Source organism: Cupressus sempervirens, chromosome 10 (assembly GCF_028749045.1).
Source record: "Cupressus sempervirens isolate cs-2001-9-10 chromosome 10, ASM2874904v1, whole genome shotgun sequence".
NCBI classification, from domain to species: domain Eukaryota; kingdom Viridiplantae; phylum Streptophyta; class Pinopsida; order Cupressales; family Cupressaceae; genus Cupressus; species Cupressus sempervirens.
This window is the reverse complement of record NC_143127.1, coordinates 402,738,438-402,748,763: the sequence shown is the minus strand read 5'-3', so window position 1 is coordinate 402,748,763 and position 10,326 is coordinate 402,738,438.

The following is a 10,326-nucleotide window of genomic DNA, read 5'->3' as shown; positions in this document are numbered from 1 at the left end:
TTTAATTAAAAATTGTTGTTTTGATGCCGGCATCAACCTCACTATAACTTCTCGCAGTGCAAAATAAAGAAATAGCAAATGGGATTGGTATGTGCGTACTGAACGGAAACAAAAACTTGAGTTACAATTTATGGGAATTGAACAGAAATTAAAGTTTCCAAAATTTTAATTTGAAAATCTATAAAGGAGCACATGGATTGAAGAAATATAATTAAAAGGAAATCATATAATAATTTAAGGTTGACACACAGGTGTTTAGACGTACAAAATGTCTTCGGTTAATGTAAGTAGTGGTAGTGGTCTTGATGAACAAGAACCCCTGCGGCAGAGGCGTGTACCACAAGAGGGGCGGCAGAGGCATGAGAGGCCAGAAGGTGAGCATGAGAGGCCTTTATGAGAAGATGAGCATGAGGGGGAAGAACTGAAGATTTATCAAAATTTGGGAGGCGTTTTGGCAACATTGCCATTGCGAATAATTTTTGCGGCTTCAAATAAAGATGATGACTCTATTCTCATGGCCGTCTTTGTCAGCTTGAACTTCATCACTGTTGTTGTTTCCATGGGTGTTGTCATTGTCTATGGACTTACGCTCTTTAAAATTCTATTCTCCCGCACAAATACGTTCGAGGCTATAAGATTTGCTCGACTTAATTTGATGCTGGTGGGATTCACCTACATTCTCGCATTTTTGGAAGCACCATCTCTATTTGTGCATGAGAGATTTAGCAAGACTGTAGAAATGGTAGTTGCCATGACTTTTTGGGCACTTGGTCTTTGGATAAGTTTCATTTTTGGATGAGTTTTGACATTTTATAAGAGGGATGCATCACAAGTGTATGTCTGGTCCTTTCACGGAATGGATCAAAACTTTTTGTCTTTTTGGTGGAATGGTTGGCCAACTCCATTTGATAATTGTGGCGTTAATACTTCTTTACTATGCTATTGTTGGGACAATATTGTAAAGTTGCAATTGGATCATAACCATCATCGCAATGTTCTGCAGGGACGCACGCATTAGTGATTTTGTGTCTGTCATAGTTAAATATTACTTTGAAAAGTTTTTCTTATCTTATCCATCTTATTCATGATTAATGAAGTTGAGCCATGCAATTACTCTCATTGTCATTTTTGAAGGTAGAAAATGGTTTGACTATAGATTCAGGCAAGTATTTGTTTAGTTTACTTAATTAATAGTTTGGTAAAACATTCTATCTATAAATATTGATTTATGGAGAAAGATTTTGAAATTTAAAAGGTTAACTATTTTGTTAAAAAGTAATCTTTTCATCATAGAAAATAGTAAAGGAAAGTTCATTTTATATTGATTGGTTTAAGAAAAGAGTTGATCTTTCTAGCTTGATACAATATAATTTTGGATACTTAGTTTTGTTTATTTATCTTATGAAGCATTGACAAGTCAAGTATGTCAATATTAGAAGCTCAGATGTCCACCAAGATGCTAATTACATAACTTCACGATTGCAAAGCTTCATGTTTACCATTAGGAGGTGAGCTAAATGTTATTTTCTTGATGCAGTGCAAGGTAAGAGAATCCCCAAAGAAGATGTCCTAGCCCCTAGGAAATAACCATACAACAGAAACACCACAATAATGCAAGATTTGATATCAAATCACAACTCTTTATTCATAAAGTAACTAATTAAATGCAATGTGTTGGACTGTAAGGCCTTCTCAGTTATGACCAAATACAAAGCATGTAATAGTTCTGCAAGATCCTTCAAGATCCAATCCAAACTCTAGCTAGTATAGATTCACACTTTGGTAGAAACCTCCAGAGAAAATCTAAACTTGTGCTCGCAAGCCCACCAAGAAATATCCTTGTTTCCCAAGCCTCAGCAACTAGCCCTTCTCAAAATTCATTACTATACAACATCCTCTTCTCCAAGATAGATGAATAATCACAATCTTGTTGTAAACCACCTCACATTTGGTGCTCTGTTCATAGACTTAGGAAAAAATTGTTATTCAACTACTCTCAAGACTCATTTCTCCTCCTCCTCTAAATGAATTCCTAAAGACTTCACAAGACCCCTTACTTATACCCAACCAAGCCACAAGTTAGCCTACTAAGCTACGAATTAAATAACCCTTACATTAATTACATGTAGAGCCACAAGTCAGCCTCCTACAAAAATGAAATACCAAATGCCTTAAAAGGCTCACAACACTTATTAAATACATCAAAAACAATTAACCAAGACCCAAATAGGTCCACACAACTCCACCAAAATCCCCCAGCATGCAAGATGGCCAACTACCCTAGGATGCTTCTGCATCATTTCTTTACATAAATAAATAGTTTTGTGTATAATCATGTTCCTTGATAAATAACATAAAGTGTTCGTGAATTTATTGAATTTTTTGATAATAATATAGTTTGCAGGTATTTTTAAAGCAATTTTGATGGGTGTAGAAAATACTGTTTGGACATTTTTTGAACAAATTTAAAAGATTTTCTTGGTGTGGTGAGAGAACTATAGAATAGAATCAAGGAATAATGAAGTCATTTCAATTTCTTATTTGTTTTCCATTTTTTGTGCTGCTATTTATTCTTGAGCCTTATCATTAACTATATTGCTGCAATAAACTTTTAGTGGTATTTGTGAGAAGGTTATTCATTGTCGTCACTAGGATCTTTTGATTCTTACTTTAACAACTATATGATGGTCTTTCAATAGTCTAAAAGTTAACTAAAATCTTTCTTGCCTTTGAACTTGTTAAACTTTTTCTCACCTTTATCTTCCTTGTTTGGACACCTTGCAACAATGTGACCAACTTCTTCACATGAGAAACAAATCAATGAAAACTTACCTTTGAATTTTCCTTTTCCTTTTGCTTCTTTTTTTGCTAGAACTTCAATGACTTCAAGATCTTCATCTGAGTCATCTTCTTCTTCATTGTCAACTTGTTTTCCTTTTGAGTTTCCTCATTTTCTACCAAGGGTTAGTTTTTCTTTGAATGTAAATTCAAGATTGTTACAAGAAGGAGCACAATTATCAAAGTTATCCAACTTAAAAGTAGTCAATCTTCCGACAAGAGTATCTAGGGTTAAATCATGTTCTTGATTGCATCTCATTTCTTGAATAGCTAAAATTCTAATTTCATAAACATGAAGAATATTTCTTAGTATCTTGTTGATTACTATTTCATCATCAATTTTATTTCTTGCAACTCTAATTACACTTACACTTTCTTTGATTCTTTCACCATATTGGGTAATTTTCTCACCTTCTTTCATTTCCAATTGATCAAACTTTCCTCTTAAACTTTCTTCTTTGGTTCTTTTCACATTTTTGCCACCTCTAAAGACTTCCTTCATTTTTCCCACATGTCAAATGTAGTAGGAAAATATTTGACTTCATAATATTTAGAATAGTTCAAAGAGGATACAATATCATCATCATAATATTGTAATCCTTAGCTTCTTTTCTTTTCTCCATAGTCATAGGCTTGGGTAGTGGCACGTATTTGTTCTCTAAGTAGAATACACCAACATCATTGATTCTTGATATATGTAGCTTCATCAACTCCTAATATGCTGAAAAGTTTTCTCTACCTAGCTTAAGGATCTCCCTTCTACAAGACATCCTAATCTTTAGCTTAGGTCCTTAAAAACCTTTCCTAGAAGAACCAACTACTCTGATACCAAACGTTAGAAATGTAAGAGAGCAAATGAGATGGAATGAGCGAATCATCTACCACAAAAATAAATCCTATTCCTTTATACATCAATACCAACTTCCAATAATCATGCAATACTCAATAGTTCGATTAACACTTAATATTATAGATACTCAGTTAACAAAGCAATCTTAAGATTATTAATCTGTTTTAACCTTTTGTAACTTAGTTGTAGAAATATAAAGCATAATTAAAGAACATGAACTTAGATGACACCAATATTTAATGTGGAAACCTAATTTGGAGAAATCCATCTTGTAGCTAGTCACAATAATTTTTGCTCTTCTAATATGAGCCCTATTAGGAGCTAACACTATTAAAGATTACAAAAAATATTGTTAAGTATGACCCTATTAGAGTATTTAGATCACCCTGTTAGGGGCGGCCTAGTTAGAGGTCTTCAAACACTTCAATCTTGAAATGTCACCTTGTTAGAGGATTTAGAAAATGAGTGTCAAGTCAACTCTATTAAAATATTTCTTTACTACTACAATGGTTAGAAAGAAATAATGATTTGACCTGATTTATGAAGCAACTTTCTTTGCAGATTCATATCTCTCTTATGGCATGACCTCTATATCCTTCTTGATTATATGTTCTTTGTAGTTTATCTTCCAAACTTTCTTGCTCTTCCTTTTTCCTTCGCTCACATATCCATCTTTTTCATATTTGACTTGTTATACTTTGTCCTCACAACTTGACCTTTCTTATATATCATAAGCTAGGAAAAGTTGGCCTAAATACCCTTTCAAAACAAGAATACACATCTAAATAGTCTGCTTCAACTAGTAAAATATTTGAAAATTACATTTTTTTGTCACTCAGTCAATACTAGGATTGAATGCTTGATTGACTTTGTGACTCCTTTGATGCCCAACCGCTTGGTCAATATTGTTCTCCTTTGATACTCAAGCACTTGATCAATACTGTACATAGGAATCCAACTGCTTGGTTAATAATAGAAAGTCTTCTTTACCCAAATGCTCGATTAATACTAAGATATACAAGGTTAATACTACACACTCTACATTGCTCAATTAATACTAACATTTGTGTGAACATCAATGCCAATCTACAATTGAAGAATTGTTTCCAATACACCATTGGTCTAGTTGGTTGACTATGGTAGCCAAGTGTTCTTTATATGATGATTTGGCCTTAAAAGCCCTCTTGTTTCAACTCTATATAATTTTTTTAAACCTATCCCAACATAATTTTTTTTTGGGTTTCTCTAGACATCCAACCTTTTCATGTTTATCTCCCATTTGGATAGAATTTGTTGGTGTCCTTTTTTCTACTAGACTTTGTTCTATTATGTCTGTGGTAGAGTTTTACTTTGGTGGGGTTCTAGACCCTTGGTAAAATCTATTTGTATGGGGTTTTGGGTCCTCTCAAAACCTATTTACATCCTACATGAAGAACTTAACAATAACCCCAACCATACTCTTATACCAAATGCTAACTCTAATATTTCATCTAATCCAAAGTTTGAGCCTAATCCTATTTCTTAATATTACCCTAATAATAATGCTAAAATTAATACTAACACAAACCTTAAAATATAATCCAAATTATAATGATTGTTCAATATTTTTTTTTAATGTTAGTATAGTCTTAGTTAGATAGCAATCACTATATATATATATATATATATATATATATATATATATATATATATATATATATATATATATATATATATATATATATATATATATATATAGATAGATAGATAGATAGATAGATAGATAGATAGATATGTGTACACACACACACACATGTATATGTGTGCATGTTAAATAAAAAACTATTGTATTAAATGCTAATGAGTTAAATACTAATAAATAGATATGTCCTATAAAGGGACATGTATATCCATATTTCATTTAATATAATAGAGATGGATGTCATTTGGAAAGAAAATATTGAAGAGGAAATGAAACTACATTTGGAACGATCCTTAGAAAATCAACATGGTATCAGAGCTAGGTTGGAAATTAAAAATGCAAAGACCAATATTCATAAAATCAAGACCATTTTATATGAGGTTTAGAGAATAATCAACACAAATGAATCTAAATCCAGATTGAGCATTTGGAATTTCACTGCTTGAAAAGTAAAGGAAAACATAAAACAAATAAAAGATAGGGATGGATATAAGAATGTTAGACATAAATGTAAGAACCTATTATTACCCTAAGGGTCTATTTGGAAATGGGCATATGAATTGGGAGTAGGCATTTTTTATTTCAGATTCACTATTCACGCATTTGTTATTTGAGATTCGCTATTCTTGATCCATTTGGTTCACCCAAAATTTGATAGGGAATATATCTATCCTATGTTTGGTTGTGCAAACTTGGAATTGGAATAGGATTATTTATTAAGTTGTTATTAATTTGTTTTTGGTTTAGTTGATCAATTATAAGGACTTCAATAAAACTTGTTTTTGATTAAGAAAAATAAGTTTTATAGGGATCTTGAAACCTGAGAGTTTTTACATAATATCTAAAATAATAATATGAAATAAAGTCCAAACCCAATGCAATTGCCGATAAAAAGCCATAAAAAAAGACAGGTCCATGGCCAAGAGACAAAAGTGAGAAACAAATGATAGGCCCACAACTAGTATACAAAAGATAGATGTACTAAACTAAACTAAAGATAGCATGAAGCAGAAAATAAGACTGCTAGCAATTATTTCTCAATATCTAGATCTTGCAGATTTTCTACTTCCTTGTTGCTGCTCTAGATCTCCATGCCCACATGTTCCTGGTTCTGATCATTAGTTCATCCCACCTAGTCCCTGGTCTCTTTCATTTCCCCCTTAGTCTTCCTAAGATCCAAGCTAGCCTTTTATTCCTTATCCCCATCGATTCCTGCATTTTTTAGCAATTTGCCTAGACAATTGATGTTCTCATTTAGAATGTTTAGGATAGCAATCACCTAATTAGCCAGGTTTTGGTTTGATATCTCCATCTTTTGCACCCTTTTCTCAACCTTTAAGAGATGATCCTCCTAGCCAGTAAGATGACCCTAGTTGTTGCTCGTTCTGTGGCCTTCCTCCGAGCTCCTTTTCTCCTTGAGCACCTCAATCTCATGATAGAGTGAAAATTATCTATCATACTACTTTTTGCATTATTGAGAAAATTGAACCCTATTTCTATTGCATTATCTAAAATTGCAACTAGAGTAGGATCTATAAATTCATCGAAATGGGCTTTTCCTTCTATGTCTTCCATGACTTGCAAATTTACTTTCTCCCTAACAATCCCCATCTTTGTCATTTGGGTGTTGAAGTTTCTCCACAACCTCCTTCTATCTTTCATTATTATCTCCCCACTATCTTCCACCATAGTTTCATTAATCTCCTAAGATGGAGAGATAGAACGGAAGGGTCTTGAAGCCTCAAGGGTTTGATCTTTTCTCTCTTCTGACTGCAGCTCCTCCTCGACCTTTCTCTTTTTGGGGTTCCCTGACTAAATCAAAATATCTTCCCCCATCTTCTCACTATCTTCCCCCATCTTCTCTTCCTCGAACTCCATTTCCTTTTCCTCTTCATTATACTCCTCTTCCTCCTATTTCACTAGATTGGGGGTTAAACCTTGAGGGCTCTTTCTACTTGGAACAATACTGGAAGGAGGAGAAATTTTCTCCCCTCCCTTAGACTTCTTGCCTTTTGAGGAGGTGCTATCCTCATCTTCCAAGCTAAGACTTTGAACTTCTTGAGAATCAAAATAGTTCAAGCTCTTAGTGGCCTCTAAATCATCTCCAGAGTGGCCTAAAGATTTCCCCCTCATTTAAGTCTTGAGATATTCATAGACCAATAGGAGCAAACCCTCATGCAAGGCTAGGTTTGCACTGGGTTTCTTCTTAAAACCATTAATGCCCTTACTCATTGAAGTAAATAGATAAAAAGGAAATGAAATTTTTGTGTCATGCCTAAAATGATTTAACATAACAAAGTGGTGTGTTCTGAACCTATTGAATCTAGTGTCCAAAGAAATATATTCAATAACTACCCTTAAAACATACCTCCACAAATTTTTATTGACTCCATTTCGTACTATGTCTCAACCTTCACTAAACACTTCCATTCTTCCTCATTCTTCACAAAATATTTAATTGCATTAGTGGACATTTTCTTGTACCTATAAAAATTTATTCCCTCCATGGGTATCTCCATGATCTAAGCTATCATTTCCAAATTGACTTGATGAGAAACTCCATCAATTTTTACATGCCTGTCTTTCTAGGTATTCACTATGAGCTTGATGATCTCCTTATCAAAGTCGTGGAGTTTCTCAATGTACCTCTCTATCTCGCCCTTCTCCAGCTTGTTCCATACTTTCCTTCTTTTCTTCCATTTTTTCGCCTCCCTCGCCGGCTCCTTCCTGCTCCTCTCCCCAACCATCTTGAATTCTTATTCAAAAATCCTACACTCATAGACTTCGACTTCATAAAATTTTCGTATCCTTAAATCTTTCTTACCTTTGGCAATTTTAATGGGGATAGGCAAAGTGACCCATAAAATGTGCCACAAGTACACAAAATGATGGAGAGTTATTACCTTCCCATGATTTTCATTAACATCTTGTCTTACTTGCACTATTACATATATTTTTGTAATTAATGTAAGATTTCCTTCATACTTCCCTGGATACATTCCAGCATTATGATTTCTTTCATGGCCACCAAGAAGATATCTCCATTGTGCTACATCATCACTATGTTTTTGACTACTACCTCATTCGTAAACCAATCCATGGCTGAGTTGGCCTCTCTATGCACATGGCTGATGTGGACCTTTTTAAATTTACCCAAGTCTAATGAAATCCCCTCCACCATGTTTGTAATGGTCCAGGATGGCTAAGAGTAACCTTTTAAACAATTTATTATATTTAAAGAATCCCCATCCAACCAAAGGTTCTCAATTCCAGTAGCCAGAGCTAGTTTAATAATATGACAGGCTACAATGGCCTCCACAAAGTTATTTGTCTAAATCCCTAAGGGAAAAGAAAAGGCCACAACTCCCTTTCCATGACTATTTTTGATAATTCTTCCACAGCCAGTGGGGCTAGGATTTCCTTTGGCTACCCCATCAAAATTGGCTTTATGTCATTCTTCAGGGGGGCAAAGCCACTTAGCTTATGATCTTTTCTTCTCCCTATTCTTTTTCTTTACTATGATGTTTCTGTCTCCCCCCTTTCTAATTGAAAAGTTCTCCTTCATGGTGGTAACAATTTTATCTATGATAAGAAAAGAAGGGGCTTCCCTATCTCTAAAAATATGATTATTCCTCTCTTTCCATATTCCCTAGTAGAAATGTGGAAGAGACCAGGAACATATCATCTATGTCTTCATTTCTTTGTATGTACTAGTCCATTGTCCAAAGAAATCTTGGATGTTGGCCAGTCTACACCAACTAGCTCCATAGTCCCTGATCATAAGATCCCATACCTCAGAGGAGTAGGGACAATGAATAAAAAGGTGGTTGGTTGACTCCAAATAATTCTTGCAAAGACTGCATCTATTTGGAATAATCTGACCCCTCTTAATTAGGTTATCTAGGGTAAGAATTATTTCTTGAAGAAGTAGCTAGAAGAATATATTGATTTTTAGAGTGGGTTCAATCATCCAAGCCTTTGTCCAAATAGGTTTCTCCATCTTATTCCACATTGAGAAATAGCCTGAAGCAACTGAATATAACCCATTGGGATTATCTTCCTATATGATTTCATCCCTCTTATTTTTAAGGATCATGGCATTCAGGATAGTCATTAGAGGTTTAAGATCTTGGAAAACTTGCGATAGGTCTTTCCATCCATGATCTGCTCTATAGTCACTAACTTTTAGACCAAATCTTCTTACACATAAATCAGCCCATCTCTCATAGTTAGGGTGATCTATGAGCTTAACCAGTTGTCCTACTAGAATAAGATACTTTTCCCATTGCCTACTTTTTACTTTTCCTTTGATTGAGCCAAAGGTTTTTTCCTTAAGGATCCCATTCCAAATAAAGGATCCATGGGGAAGATTAGCTTGACTAAATATGAAGCTAAGGGATTGCCTTCTCAAATACTTTTCCATAATGATATCTATCCATTCTCTAGGACTTTGAAAAATGTACCATGTCTATTTCGCTAGCAGAGCATTGTTGAGGTGCCTGATTTTTCTAATGCCTAGGCCACCATATCTTTTAGGCAAGAAAACATTGTCCCATGCCACTAAATGATATCTCTTGTTTTCTTCGACCCCTATCCATAGAAAGTCCTTCTATATTTTCTCCATTCTATCAACATCTTTGACTAGGATCCCAAAAAGGCTGAGGGCATAAGTTGGGAGGTTTTGAAGAGTTGATTTCACCAAAGTACATTTACCTACTTGACTGAGGGTAGCTCCTTTCCAACCTACCAGCTTCTTGTTAAATCTATCAATAATGCCATTCTAGAAAGATTTTGGTGGTTTAGACTCCAGAGGCATTCCAAGGTAGCTAGCTAGAAGAGACCCCACACCACATCCTAGGATGTGAGCTATTTTCCTTTGTCACTTGATTGGGGTATTTACAAAAAATACTGAGCTTTTTTCCTAGATTATGGCCTATCCAAGACCCCTCGTGTAAGT